Below are 15,921 nucleotides of genomic sequence, written 5' to 3' on the forward strand. Positions count from 1 at the left end.
CCTGGCACTCTCGGCTGCTGCCCCTGACCTCGGACATGGGGGAGCTCCTTTCAGCTGCGCTTAGTGTGCCACTCGCAGCCACCCGCGTTTAGTTTGGCCCCAGGTAAATAGCAAGAGTGAACTAAAATGGACTGGAATGGGTGAATTTAACTCTGATGACCATTATATCTACTACTGCAGGCGGGAATCCCTCAGAAGAAATGGAGCAGCCATCATGGTCAACAAAAGAGTCCGAAATGCAGTACTTGGATGCAATCTCAAAAATAACAGAATGATCTCTGTTCATTTCCAAGGCAAACCATTCAATATCATGGTAATCCAAGCCTATGCCCGACCAGTAATGCTGAAGAAGCTGAAGTTGAATGGTTCTATGAAGACCTACAAGACCTTTTAGAACTAACACCCAAAAAGATGTCCTTTTCATTATAGGGGACTGGAATGCAAAAGTAGGAAGTCAAGAAACACCTGGAGTAATAGGCAAATTTGGCCTTAGAATGCAGAATGAAGCAGGGCAAAGACTAATAGGGTTTTGACAAGAAAATGCACTGGTCATAGCAAATACCCTCTTCCAACAACACAAGAGAAGATTCTACACATGGACATCACCAGATGGTCAACACCGAAATCAGATTGATTATATTCTTTGCAGCCAAAGATGGAGAAGCTCTATACAGTCAACAAAAACAAGACTAGGAGCTGACTGTGGCTCAGATCATGAACTCCTTATTACCAAATTCAGACTTAAATTGAAGAAAGTAGAGAAAACCGCTAGACCATTCAGGTATGACCTAAATCAAATCCCTTATGATTAATCAGTGGAAGCGAGAAAAAGGTCTAAGGGCCTTGATTTGATAGATAGAGTGCCTGATGAACTATGGAATGAGGTTCGTGACATTGTACAGGAGACAGGGATCAAGAACATCCCCATGGAAAAGAAATGCAAAAAAGCAAAATGATGTCTGAGGAGGCCTTACAAATAGCTGTGAAAAGAAGAGATGTGAAAAACAAAGGAGAAAAGGAAAGATATACCCATTTGAATGCAGAGTTCCAAAGAATAGCAAGGAGAGATAAGAAAGCCTTCAGTGATTAATGCAAAGAAATAGAGGAAAAGAACAGAATGGGAAAGACTAGAGATCTCTTCAAGAAAATTAGAGATACCAAGGGAACATTTCATGCAAAGATGGGCTCAATAAAGGACAGAAATGGTATGGACCTAATAGAAGCAGAAGATATTAAGAAGAAGTGGCAAGAATACACAAAACTGTACAAAAAAGATCTTCATGACCCAGATATTCATGATGGTGTGATCACTCATCTAGAGCCAGACATCCTGGAATGTGAAGTCAAGTGGGCCTTAGAAAGCATCACTACGAACAAAGCTAGTGGAGGTGATGGAATTCCAGTGGAGCTATTTCAAATCCTGAAAGATGATGCTGTGAAAGTGCTGCACTCAATATGCCAGCAAGTTTGGAAAACTCAGCAGTGGCCACAGGACTGGAAAAGGTCAATTTTCATTCCAATCTCAAAGAAAGGCAATGACAAAGAATGCTCAAACTACCGCACAATTGCACTCATCTCACATCCTAGGAAAGTAATGCTCAAAATTCTCCAAGCCATGTTTCAGCAATACGTGAACCATGAACTTCGAGATATTCAAGCTGGTTTTAGGAAAGGCAGGGGAACCAGAGATCAAATTGCCAACATCTGCTGGATCATGGAATAAGTAAGAGAGTTCCAGAAAAACATCTACTTGTGCTTTATTGACTATGTCAAAGCCTTTGACTGTGTGGATCACAGTCAGCTGTGGAAAATTCTGAGAGAGAAGGGAATACCAGACCACCTGACCTGCCTCTTGAGAAATATGTATGCAGGTCAGGAAGCAACAGTTAGAACTGGACATGGAACAACAGACTGCTTCCCAATAGGAAAAGGAGTGCATCAAGGCTGTATATTGTCACCCTCCTTATTTAACTTATATGCAGAGTACATCATGAGAAACGCTGGGCTGGAAGAAACCAAGCTGGAATCAAGATTGCCAGGAGAAATATCAATCACCTCATATATGCAGATGACACCACCCTTATGGCAGAAAGTCAAGAGGAACTAAGAAGCCTCTTGATGAAAGTGAAAGAGGAGAGTGAAAAAGTTGGCTTAAAGCTCAACATTCAGAAAACGAAGACCATGGCATCTGGTCCCATCCCTTCATGGGAAATAGACGGGGAAACAGTGGAAACAGTGTCTGACTTTATATTTTTGGGCTCCAAAATCACTGCAGATGGTGACTGCAGCCATGAAATTAAAAGACGCTTTCTCTTTGGAAGAAAACTTATGGCCAACCTAGATAGCATATTCAGAAGCAGAGACATTACTTTGCCAACTAAGGTCCGTCTAGTCAAGGCTATGGTTTTCCTGTGGTCTTGTATGGATGTGAGAGTTGGAGTGTGAAGAAGGCTGAGCACTGAAGAATTGATGCTTTTGAACTGTGGTGTTGGGGAAGACTCTTGAGAGTCCCTTGGACTGCAAGGAGATCCAACCAGTCCATTCTGAAGGAGATTAGCCCTGGGATTTCTTTGGAAGGAATGATGCTAAAGCTGAAACTCCAATCCTTTGGCCACCTGATGCAAAGAGTTGACTTATTGGAAAAGAGTCTGATGCTGGGAGGGATTGGGGGCAGGAAGAGAAGAGGACGACAGAGGATGAGATGGCTGGATGGCATCACTGACTCGATGGACGTGAGTCTGAGTGAACTCCGGGAGTTGGTGATGGACAGGGAGGCCTGGCGTGCTGCGATTCATGGGCTGCAAAGAGTCGGACATGACTGAGCAACTGAACTGAACTGAACTGAACTGAGACAATTGATAAATTTTGTTAGAGGGAAATAGAGCAAAATTGAAGGAAATTAACCAAACGTGCCACTTTTGTTGGGTTAAGGTTGAAGGTTTCTTTCTTTTTTTTTTTCCCCATCAAATGAATATATGTTGCAAGCAAGCAATCAAATCCCTTTAGTCTTTGTTTTATTAGATACATTTTCACATCTGCTTTGGCTAACATCTGCTCGCTTTGTTATGAACTTGAATATTGACTAAGTAGTAATCAAATGTCCTGGTGGTTCCCCATTCTCTTGTCAATTTCATAGTAATAACAATTACCATATTTCCCCAAACTTATTTGTTCTGCATCTGGACAGCACAGACTGTTCTTTCCCGCTAGGCTGCTGCTGCCACTTGCCTTATAATTTGATTCTGTGTGTACAACTCTCTCGTAGCTACAACCCCAATCATATTACTAAAATTCCCTAGATTCATTGTTTAATTTCAAGTCCTTCCAAGGACACAATGCCTTATACATATATATTTTATCATCCTTATTTATTTACTTTGCCTTATTTGGTCACTCTTCTATAAGCCAAATATTTATCAAGCACTTACTTTACAGAAAGTGTATGTGCTGAGTTTTGGAGGCGTATTAATATGAGAAGGATGGAATCAAATATTAGAAGCAGGTTCCAATCTGAGAAGGCTAAGAGTGTGTGAATGGTTAACACAGCACATGCATTTTTGTATAACTTCATATGATGCATATTCTGAATATAGTATTTTTCACTTAGCCATATACTGATTCATGTATATACTTTGATAGTAATGCACACAATTTAAAAAGTTGGAAGTAGCTGGCTCAGTACTGGCACATTGATAATTGGGATATACTAGATCTCAAGTCGTGGAGTGGAGACACGATGCAGAAGTGATAGTTTCCCATTTCATTTGCTTAGTTACATACTTCATATATTCATGAAGGATTGTATTCTCCCAGAGCAAATCTGTAAAGGAAAATGACCCTGAGGGAAAAGATATCCATTTTTGCTTGACCTATGTTCCTGTTTTCTAATGGGTATAGGGCCTCAACTCTGCAATAGATTCTGTGGATACTGATTGAGCATTTGAGCATAGTTACTTAGCTTCACAACTTTAATCCAATCCAAGTTCACAACACTGTGTATGGAAGGCATTATTTCTGAATAAAATCTAAGTAGAAAGATCATGAAATGTAAGTGAGTTTTGTAATATCATCATATGGCCATGCCATGTTTTGAACACTAATGTCTTGACTAAATGTTCAGTGGCCACATGCATGCCAAGTGAATAAATGAACTATTGTGAGAGCAATAGGAGGGGAAATTTGCTTTTCTTAGTCCATCTCACACTGTATTCAGTGATACTCCTATGCTCAACCTTGATGTGTTTTACAACTCTCAGGGGCATATTAATAAGGAATACAGTGGGAATGAATCTCTGTGCCTGTGTGCTCATACACCCTGACCTATCCACATGCAGAATAAATGGAGCAATGGAGGGTTGACTAATAAACTCAGGAGTAGTTGTTCAGTTCAGTTCAGTCACTCAGTCATGTCTGACTCTTTGCAACTACATGGACTGCAGCATGTCAGGCCTCCCTGTCCATCACTAACTCTCAGAGTTTACCCAAACTCATGTCCATTAATTCCGTGATGCTATCCAACCATCTCATCCTCTGTCGTCCCTTTCTCCACCTACCCTCCATGTTTCCCAGCATCAGGGTCTTTTCAAATGAGTCAGCTCTTTGCATCAGGTGGCCAAAGTATTGGAGTTTCAGCTTCAACATCAGTCCTTCCAGTGAACACCCAGGTCTGATTTCCTTTGGGATGGACTGGTTGGATCTCCTTGCAGTCCAAGGGACTCTCAAGTGTCTTCTCCAACACCACAGTTCAAAAGCATCAATTCTTTGGTGCTCAGCTTTCTTCACAGTCCAACTCTCACATCCATACATGACTACTGGAAAAACCATAGCTTTGACTAGATGGACCTTTGTTGGCAAAGTAATGTCTCTGCTTTTTAATATGCTGTTTAGGTTGGTCATAACTTTCCTTCCAAGGAGTAAGTGTCTTTTAATTTCATGGCTTCAGTCACCATTGGCAGTGATTTTGGAGCCCAAGAAAATAAAGTCAGCTACTGTTTCCCCATCTATTTCCCATGAAGTGATGGGACCAGATGCCATGATCTTCGTTTTCTGAATGTTGAGCTTTAAGCCAACTTTTTCACTCTCCTATTTCACTTTCATCAAGAGGCTCTTTAGTTCCTCTTCACTTTCTGCCATAAAGGTGGTATCATCTGCATATCTGAGGTTATAGATAGTTCTCCCAGCAATCTTGATCCAGCTTGTGTTTCATCCAGCTCAGCATTTCTCATGATGTACTCTGCATATAAGTTAAATAAGCAGGGTGACAATATACAGTGTTGACGTACTCCTTTCCCTATTTGGAACCAGTCTTTGTTTCATGTCCAGCTCTGCTGTTGCTTCCTGACCTGCATACAGATTTCTGAAAAGGCAGGTCAGATGACCTGGTATTCCCATCTCTTTCATAATTTTCCACAGTTTATTGTGATTCAAACAGTCAAAGGCTTTGGCATAGTCAATAAAGCAGAAATAGATGTTTTTCTGGAACTCTTGCTCTTTTGATGATCCAGCGGATGTTGGCAATTTGATCTCTGGTTCCTCTGTCTTTTCTTAATGCAGCTTGAACATCTGAAAGTTCACGGTTCATGAATTGCTGAAGCCTGGCTTGGAGAATTTTGAGCATTACTTTGCTAGCATGTGCTAAGTTGCTTCAGTCGTGTCCGACTCTGTGCAACCCCACAGATGGCAGCCCATCAGGCTCTGCCATCCCTGGGATTCTCCAGGCAAGAACACTGGAGTGGGTTGCCATTTCCTTCTCCAATGCCTGAAAGTGAAAAGTGAAAGTGAAGTCGTTCAGTTGTATCCGACTCTTAGCGACCTCATGGACTTCAGCCTACCAGGTTCCCCTGTCCATGGGATTTTCCAGCCAAGAGTACTGGCATGTGAGATGAGTGCAATTGTGGGGTAGTTTGAGCATTCTTTGGCATTGCCTTTCTTTGCAATTGGAATGAAAATTGACCTTTTCTAGTCCTGTGGCCACTGCTGAGATTTTACAAATTTGCTGGCATGTTGAGTGCAACACTTTCACAGCATCATCTTTTAGGATTTGAAATAGCTCAACTGGAATTCCATTACCGCCACTAGCTTTGTTCTTAGTGAAAATGCAAATCAAATCCACAATGGGATACCCTCTTGTGCCAGTCAGACTGGCTGCCATCAAAAAGTCTACAAACAATAAATGCTGGAGAGGGTGTGGAGAAAAGGAAAACCTCTTACACTGTTGTTGGGGATGCAATCTAATACAGCCACTATGGAGAACAGTGTCAGTAAGTACAGTTCAGTAGCTCAGTCGTGTCCGACGCTCTGCACCTTCAGGGACTGCAGCATGCCAGGCCTTGCTGTCCATCACCAACTCCCAGGGTTTACTCAAAGTCATGTCCACTGAGTCAGGGATGTATCCAACCATCTCATCCCCTGCTGTCCCGTCCTCCCACCTTCAGTATTTCCAAGCATCAGGGTCTTTTCAATGAGTCAGTTCTTTGTATCAGGTGGCCAAAGTATTGGAGTTTCAGCTTTAGCATCAGTTCTTCCAAAGAATATTCAGGACTGATTCCCTCCAGGATGGACTGGTTGGATCTCCTTGCAATCCAAGGAACTGTCAAGTGTCTTCTCCAACACCACAGTTCAAAAGCATCAACTCTTCGGCACTCAGCCTTCTTTATAGTCCAACTCTCCCATCCATACATGACTACTGGAAAACCATAGCTTTGACTAGATGGACCTTTGTTGGCAAAGTAATGTCTCTGCTTTTTAATATGCTGTTTAGGTTGGTCATAACTTTCCTTCCAAGGAGTAAGTGTCTTTTAATTTCATGGCTGCAGTCATGATTGGCAGTGATTTGGAGCCCAAGAAAATAAAGTCAGCTACTGTTTCCCCATCTATTTCCCATGAAGTGATGGGACCAGATGCCATGATCTTAGTTTTCTGAATGTTGAGTTTTAAGCCAACCTATTCACTCTCCTCTTTCACTTTCAAGAGGTTCTTTAGTTCTTCTTTGCTTTCTGCCATAAGGGTGGTGCCATCTGCATATCTGAGGTTATTGATATTTCTCCTGGCAATCTTGATTCCAGCTTGTGCTTCATCCAGCCCAGCGTTTCTCATGATGTACTCTGCATATAAGTTAAATAAGCAAGCTGACAATATACAGCCTTGACGTATTCCTTTCTCTTCTTGGAACCAGTCTGTTGTTCCATGTCCAGTTCTAACTGTTGCTTCCTGACCTGCATACAGATTTCTCAAAAGGTTGAACAGTGTGGAGATTCCTTAAAAAACTAGAAATTGAACTGGCATATGACCCAGCAATCCCACTGCTGGGCATACACACCAAGGAAGCTAGAATTGAGAGATATGTGTACCCTCAATGTTTATTACAACACTGTTTACAATAGCCAGGATATGGAGGCAACCTAGATGACCACAGGCAGATGAATGCATAAGAAAGTTGTGGTACATTTATACAATGGAATATTATTCAGCTATAAAAAAGAATGCATTTGAGTCAGTTCTAATGAGGTGGATGAATCTGGAGCCTATTATACAATTGAAGTAAGTCAGAAAGAAAAATATCATTACAGTATACTAATGCATATTTAGATAGATGATAACAATGACCCTATATACAAGATAGCAAAAGGGACACAGATGTAAAGAACAGACTTTTGGACTCTGTGGGAGAAGGCGAGGGTTTTATGATTTGGGAGAACATCATAGAAACATGTATATTGCCATATGTGAAATAGATGACTAGTCCAAGTTTGATGCATGAAACTGAGCACTCAAAGTTGGTGCATTGGGACAGCCCAGAGGGATGGGATAAGGAGGGAGGTGGGTGGGGGTTCAGGATTGGGGGGACACATGTACACCCATGGCTGATTCATGTCAATACATGGCAAAACCCATCACAGTACTGTAAAGTAATTAGCCTCCAATTAAAATTAATTAAATTAAAAACAAAAATTTATAAATTAATTAATTTTTAAATTTTTATCATTTAACATCATTCTAGAACTTTTATTATGATAACTCAGAAAAACAAAATAAATGAGTTTTAATATTGCAAAGAAGTAAAAAGTCAGCATGGGAATTATGTGAATACTGTGATTGTCAGCCTGAAAAAGCTCAATGAAACCAGCTAAAAATTATAAGAACTAATATCACAATTCAATAAGTTACAAAAATCAAAACAAACACAAACATAAAATCCTATGACATTTCCAGCTAACATATCATCACCTATGTGTAAATATCTTTTGAGAGCCACATTTTCAATGATAAGGATGAAGTTTTCATTTATACTGGGATGAAGAGGACTTCAGAGGAATAAGTTTGAACTGGGGAGAAACATGGTGTCTTTTTGAATATGTCAAGTTAAAAAAACACCTATGAGATTCAAATACAGTTGAATTTATTATATATCAGTATAGAGTTCATTGGTCTGGCGATACAGATTAGTAGGTATTGGGATATATACAGTATTTAAAGTCATAAGACTTGAGTTCACTTCAGGGGTGAGTGGAGTGAGGGAAAAAATGATGCAAGGACTGAGCCTTGGGATGCTCCAAAATTTATAGGTTGTTAAATACATATAAACCAGCAAAGATGGCTGGAAGGCTGTAAGTTTAGAAGTGAACCCTAAGAGTGAGTGCTATTCTGGAGCCCAAATAAAATATGTGTTCTAAGAACAAAGACATAATCTCCTGTGGCCTAAATGGCTGCCCATTAGTCAAGTAAGAAGAGGACAGAGAAGTTGCCGTTGGTCTTGACAATGTGAGGATTATTCATAATCTTGACAAGAGGCATTTTGATGAAGTAGTGTGGATATAAGATCTGATTAGAGCAGATTCAGGAAAGAAAAGAAAGGTAGAGGGATTACACCAAGAAAATCTCTTGAGTTTATCTATAAAAATAAATATAAAAAGTAGTTAGACAAGGCTGAAGTCAAGAGCTTGTTTACATTTTTATATTTTTTAAAAGATAGAGCATATACCATAGCATTTTGGTGTGCAGAAGGAGATAATCCAGAAGCATATGGAAAATTGATGGTAGTACTGGAGTTTCAGCTTTAGCATAATTCCTTCCAAAGAACACCAAGGACTGATCTCCTTTAGAATGGACTGGTTGGATCTCCTTGCAGTCCAAGGGACTCTCAAGAGTCTTCTCCAACACCACAGTTCAAAAGCACCAATTCTTTGGTGCTCAGCTTTCTACACAGTCCAACTCTCACAACTATACATGACTACTGGAAAAACCATAGCCTTGACTAGATGGCGGACCTTTGTTGGCAAAGTAATGTCTCTGCTTTTGAATATGCTATCTAGGTTGGTCATAACTTTCCTTCCAAGGAGTAAGCGTCTTTTAATTTCATGGCTGCAATCACCATCTGCAGTGATTTTGGAGCCCCCCAAAATAAAGTCTGACACTGTTTCCACTGTTTTCCCATCTATTTGCCATGAAGTGATGGGACCGGATGCCATGATCTTTGTTTTCTGAATGTTGAGCTTTAAGCCAACTTTTTCACTCCTCTTTCACTTTCATCAAGAGGCTTTTTAGTCCCTCTTTACTTTCTGCCATAAGGGTGGTGTCATCTGCATATCTGAGGTTATTGATATTTCTCTTGGCAATCTTGATTCCAGCTTGTGTTTCTTCCAGCCCAGCGTTTCTCATGATGTTCTCTGCATATAAGTTAAATAAGCAGGGTGACAATATACAGCCTTGACATACTCCTTTTCCTATTTGGAACCAGTGGAAGGAATGATGCTAAAGCTGAAACTCCAGTACTTTGGCCACCTCATGCGAAGAGTTGACTCATTGGAAAAGACTCTGGGAGGGATTAGGGGCAGGAAGAGAAGAGGACGACAGAGGATGAGATGGCTGGATGGCATCACCGACTCGATGGACATGAGTTTGAGTGAACTCCCAGAGTTGGTGATGGACAGGGAGGCCTGGCGTGCTGCAATTCATCGGGTCGCAAAGAGTCAGACAAGACTGAGTGACTGAACTGAACTGAACTGAGAGAAAGGTAGAATTTCTGAAACTGTATCTTTGAATGAGTGAGAAGCTATAGATCCAGTTTGTGTATAAGTGCAGTTGGTACTAGGAGCAGAGACAGTCCATTTGTAACAACAGTAGAGAAGGTATATAGATACAGATTCAAGTAGGCCAGTAAACATGATCAGTTCAGTTCAATTCAGTTCAGTCACTCAGTCGTGTCCGACTCTTTGTGACCCCATGAATCACAGCACGCCAGGCCCGTGATAGTATCTGTCAAAATTTTCTTCATCATCTTCTGTTCTGATGATAATTTTTTCTTTTTTTTGTTTTCCGTTTATCTATTGCGGTAAGAAAAATATTATGTGCTCCATGACATATAGTTTTAGACAAACTTAATAGTTCTTTGAGTCTCTTTTTTAAATACCTTATGATATTTCACTGTGAAACTAGTTTAGTTGGGCATGCAGTTTTGAACATTTTTCTAGTAAGCTTGTTTTCATTTTAATGTGTTTATACTTGCTGTTGGATTATACTTGAGTTGGACTATAAAGAAAGTTGAGTACCAAAGAATTGATGCTTTTGAACTGTGGTGTTGGAGAAGATTCTTGAGTCCCTTGGACTGCAAGGAGATCCAACCAGTCCATTCTAAAGGAAATCAGTCCTGAATATCCATTGGAAGGACTGATGCTGAAGCTAAAGCTTCAATACTTTGGCCACCTGATGCAAAGAGTTGACTCATTGGAAAAGACCCTGATGCTGGGAAAGATTGAAGATGGGAAGAGAAGGGTATGACAGAGGATGAGATGGTTCGATGGCATCATCCACTCAATGGACATGTGTTTGAGTAAACTCTGGGAGTTGGTGATAGACAGGGAGGCCTGGCGTGCTGCAGTCTGTGGGGCTGCAAAGAGTCAGCCACAACTGAGCGACGAACTAAACTGAACGACGAACTGAACGACATTCCAACGCTTGTTGTTTCTTCTGCCTGGCTCGTCTTTCTTCCAGATATATATATGACTGGCTTCCTGTTATTATTTATATCCCTCCTTAAGTTTTATTTCATCTGATAAAGCATGACTGCCCTGCCTTAAAGAACCCTTGTTCCCTGGTGATTTTCATTTCTATTGTCTTGATGGGTTTTTTCATGGAATTTGTCACTTTCTATGCTGCTGCTAAGTCGCTTCAGTCATGTCCAACTCTGTGCGACCCCATAGATGGCAGCCCACCAGGATCCCCCTTTCCTGGGATTCTCCAGGCAAGAACACTGGAGTGGGTTGCCATTTCCTTCTCCTTATTTACGGTTTTTTGATTCAATTCCTGTCTCTCTACCACAAGTCTGTAAGTTTTATGAGGCTAGTAATATTGCTGGTCTGGTTCATCTGTGCACACATCTTGTTAATATTTACTATGTCTCCAACAATTACTATTTATTGAATGAATGCATAAATTGATCAACATAAAAACAATAAAGTGGTAACACACATCATATATTTAATTACTTTTAGGAATTCTTCAATATGAAAGAATGACATTATAATCATCCTAGGAGAATTGTATAGAAAAAAGTTGGAGACACATTGAGGGTGGGGATCATTGTATTTTGCTTTGAATCATCCACATTGACTGGTGTAGTATTTTGTAAATAAAAAGCATTATGGTTAATACTCATTGAATGAATTCATGAATAAACTGATAGATTAATGAAATTTGCTAAAACTGAGGCATACTTTAGGTTTGTTACCTTAAATCAGTATTTTACTGTAGGTAATACTTAAAAAAACAGGAATTAGCACATGTGACTGAATATGCCTAGTTTTTAAAGCAACTTAGAGCTTTAAAGAAATTAGCATCCCCTCCTAGGTGCTAACTAGAGAGTTAAAGAATAGATAATTAGCTTTATAATAAGCTGATTATAGAGCAACAGCAGTGTGAAGCAACAAATCATCTTATCATCTAGAATACTGCCTGAGACTGAAGGAGAGACATAGTATTTATTATATTAAAAAATTATGTTACCCATTTAGTACAAAAGAGCTACATAAACCTGGTTATGTGGTAGGGAAAAATACTTAGACATATTTATCATTTCCAGATGAATTTTGCTTTTATGTATTAGTATCCTACTGAAGTTCTTAGGGTAGAAAGTAGTTATGATTACTGGCAGGTGTTCATAGGCATATTTTATTGTTAGTAGCACATAGAAAATTAAAGATCACCTCATTTCAACAAACCCTGTCAAGAAAACTATTCAGAAGGTCATGCATTAGTCAAGGTCAGCCAGCTTCTTAGCTACTTACAATGCAGAAGTTGGCATTGTGACATTCAGATGGGTAATTTTTAAATTCCCTAACAGATGAATGTTGAAAGTCAGTGTAAGTGTATTGATTTTATATAGACTCATTGTCTAGATTCTACATTAATTTGTTAATTCATTTAATGTTAAAAGTTAACATTAAGAGTCAGGTAATTCTGAATATCAAAGAAAAGTAAGGTGGCATAAAACATGCCCTTCCTGAACATATAATAGGCCAACAATCCAAGGTAAATATAAGAAAGAAGAAAGCTAAGGTTCAGGAGGAGTGTTTAAAGTTTAATGATCATATGAATCCCTTGGAAAGAGGGATGGGTAGGTCTTGTTAAAATGATTATTGAATTGAATGATAAGTAATTAAATAGATCTGGGTTGGGGCCTGAGCCTCTGCATTTCTAACAAGCTCTCAGGTGATGCTGCTGATTATTAGACAAAACCGTAAGTAAGAGACAGTGTAAAACAAGGGGAGGTCTTTGATTTTCTGAACCTTTCAGTGATTTGAATATATGCAAGGGACAAAAGCAAGACATATTTATAATGAAATGCCGAAGAGCCTTGTATGCACATGTGAGGGTATTCTGACTGGCCCTTTCAAGCCTGTTATTTAGTATATGCAAATAGCTCTTTGGCTACTATTCACACCTATAACCCTCCCCACCCTTGAGGGAACCGACCTGGGAACAGTGCCCACTCAGGCGCTGGAAACATGCTTGAGGCTACTTAGGAAAAGAATTCTAGGTGCTTCAAGATGTAAATTGTCTCCAGTGCATGGGAGCATAAGAGATCATAGATCCAGATAAAATAGAATATACAAACTTGGAATTGGATTCAGAAGGTGAAAGGACTCAAAATCCTCATGTATATTCATGTACACATACTTGAGTGGAATGAAGGAGTGGGGGAAAGTTTCCCTGAATAAGTATATAGTGAAAAGAGTAGATTGTTGCATTCTTTGTTATGTATTCTCAACTCTGTACTATGCATATGTCCTAATAATTTTCTGGTATATGATAGAATGAGGTCCATAACATAAAAATAAGGAATAAAATATGTTAATCTGGAGTTGCTAAAAATTTAGAATTATCAATCTTGTCATTTTTCTTCGCCCTTTAGTCAGTGGCTAGTCATTTCAATGGGAAGAAAGCATGTCAATGAATGATCTATTAGCAGTCTATTTCCATTTAATAATTACTTTCATTATCCCTACTTCTTGTTTTTATTTTCTCTATTCTCCTCAAAAGAAGATAAGTAAAACAAAGATAAAAATTACAAGTCCCCAGTTAATATATGACAATGGAACTCTGACCCACAACCTTGGCAGCAACCAGTTCCAGAAGCCAAATCACAGTATCTGTAGCAGTCAGTCCAAAATGGTCAGGACTTAGGCGTGCTGCGATTCATGGGGTCGCAAAGAGTTGGACACGACTGAGCGACTGAAATGAACTGACCTGACTGAATCAATGACTATCAACTTCTCTATTTTTTGCCTTATTTCCAAATCAGAAAGCAATGACAGACAGACAGATATGCTTCTGAAACCAATCATATAAGATGTTTTATAACTACTTAGCTCACCTACAGCTTCCCCATTCCAACACAAAGAGCACAGGCATCACTTATGACTAACTGTTGCTAGCTCTCAGAGGATCATCTAAGTCTGAATCCTCTTATCCTCAAGGAAAAAACTCCTGTTTCTTGTGTGTTTTCCCCTTACATCCTACTTCTTGTGTCTATCTGTTTCAATGGCATAACATCACCAAGAATGATGTGGGCCTTCACTGTCTACTCTGGGAAAAGTTTGTTGTTTTTCAGCCGCTTAGTCGTGTCCGACTCTTTGCAACCTCATGGACTGCAGCACGCCAGGCTTCCATGTCCTTCACCATTTCCCAAAGCTTGCTCAAACGCATGTGCATTGAGTCAGTGATGCCATCCAACTGTCGTCCCCTTCTCCTCCTGTCTTCAAACTTTCCAGTGAGTAGATTTTTGCATTCTTTGTTATGTATTCTCAACTCTGTACTATGCATATGTCCTAAGAATTTTCTGGTATATGATAGAATGAGGTCCATAACATAAGTGAGTTGGCTTTTCACATCAGGTGGCCTAAATATTGGAGCTTCAGCATCAGTCCTTCCGATGAGTATTCAGAATTGATCTCCTTTAGGATTGACTGGTTTGGTCTCCTTGCAACCCGAGGGACTCTCAAGAATCTTCTCCAACACCACAGTTCAAAAGCATCAATTTTTTGGCACTCAGCCTTCTTTATGGTCCAACTCTCACATCCATACATGACCACTGTAAAAACCATAACTTTGACTATATGAACCTATTGAGAATCATCTTATAAAATAAAGGAAATAAGGGTACTTATTGGTATATAAGTGCCAACAAACAAAATTCTGATTCAAAAAATTGCTCTGCTTAAAAGTTCTTTGGTCAAGTAAAACAAGCAGTTTGACAAACTTGGGGAATAACAGGACTCATTTCCCCTGTAAATCTTTCTTCTCCTTGTCCTCCATTTGGCTCTCCTCTTCCCCTTTGCCTTCTGCTTTTTCCTCCATGCTTCCACTGACGTCTTCCTTCTCTTCCTCTTGTTCAGGCCCTCTCTCTTCTTTTCCTAGTGACTCTCCTAAGACCTCAGAATGCTAGTTGCCTCTTAATAATATACCTCTCCTATAAGCTGTGTCTCTAGTCAACTGTAGAAGTCAAATCTTAAACCCATGTTAAATTTAAGCTATCATTAAAGGTTTTCCTAAACCCAGAGAAGACCAGCAACTATTTATAGGAGAACCTAGAATTCTTTTGGATGCATAGGATCCAAGGTTGCCTGACCCTAGATCTCTGTGTGCACATATTGGTTAGAATCTCAGACTTAATATCTGATCCAAAAAGAGACCTGATTTGTTCAATAAACATGAGGGTCAAAAGGCTCCCCAAAGTAAGGAAACATCAGACAAGCCATATTGAAACAGTTCCAGTAAAAGTCAGTTGGACCATAATTCATTTATGCAAATAGAGAAAACATGAAATTAGAATGGGAACTGTCCCTTTATCTGAATTATAGGCATTGTAACACCTGGCAGAACATTTTGATATTGCTTTTGAAGAACAACAAAACAAGACTCAAAACAAACTTATGGCCCTGAAGATCAAACTGTTGTTGGCATATTTCCCATCAGACCACCTGTTGACTAGGACATTTGTAGACTTTGAACAGTAGGGATATTTTGAGCAAAAGCTACTCCATTTTACAAAAGATATACCAAGACAAAGAAAAATCTCTCAACTCAGATCAAAGAGAATGTTCCAAAGGAGAATGATTCAGTATCTTTCCTTACCCTTAAAACACTCAAGATGAATGAACTATAAATATATATGGTCAACCTCATCAGTTCCCAGTAGATGTTCCTGGCACTACTGTTTTACAATAAGCTTTGCTGTCTCTGCTCAGCTTCTTCCTGGGAGTCAACATAGGATATGGGTTCTAGGTATTTAATAGAATTCACTATTTTATTTATTTATTTATTTTTGGCTTTCTTTTAGCCTCTAAGTGTAACTCTTAGATCTTTGACTAAACAGTGTTACTTCCTGCTCTGTAATACCACCCATGAAAATTTAATAGGGAGAGA

Source organism: Oryx dammah, unplaced genomic scaffold, assembly GCF_014754425.2.
Source record: "Oryx dammah isolate SB20612 unplaced genomic scaffold, SCBI_Odam_1.1 HiC_scaffold_1, whole genome shotgun sequence".
In the NCBI taxonomy this organism is placed as follows: Eukaryota; Metazoa; Chordata; class Mammalia; order Artiodactyla; family Bovidae; genus Oryx; species Oryx dammah.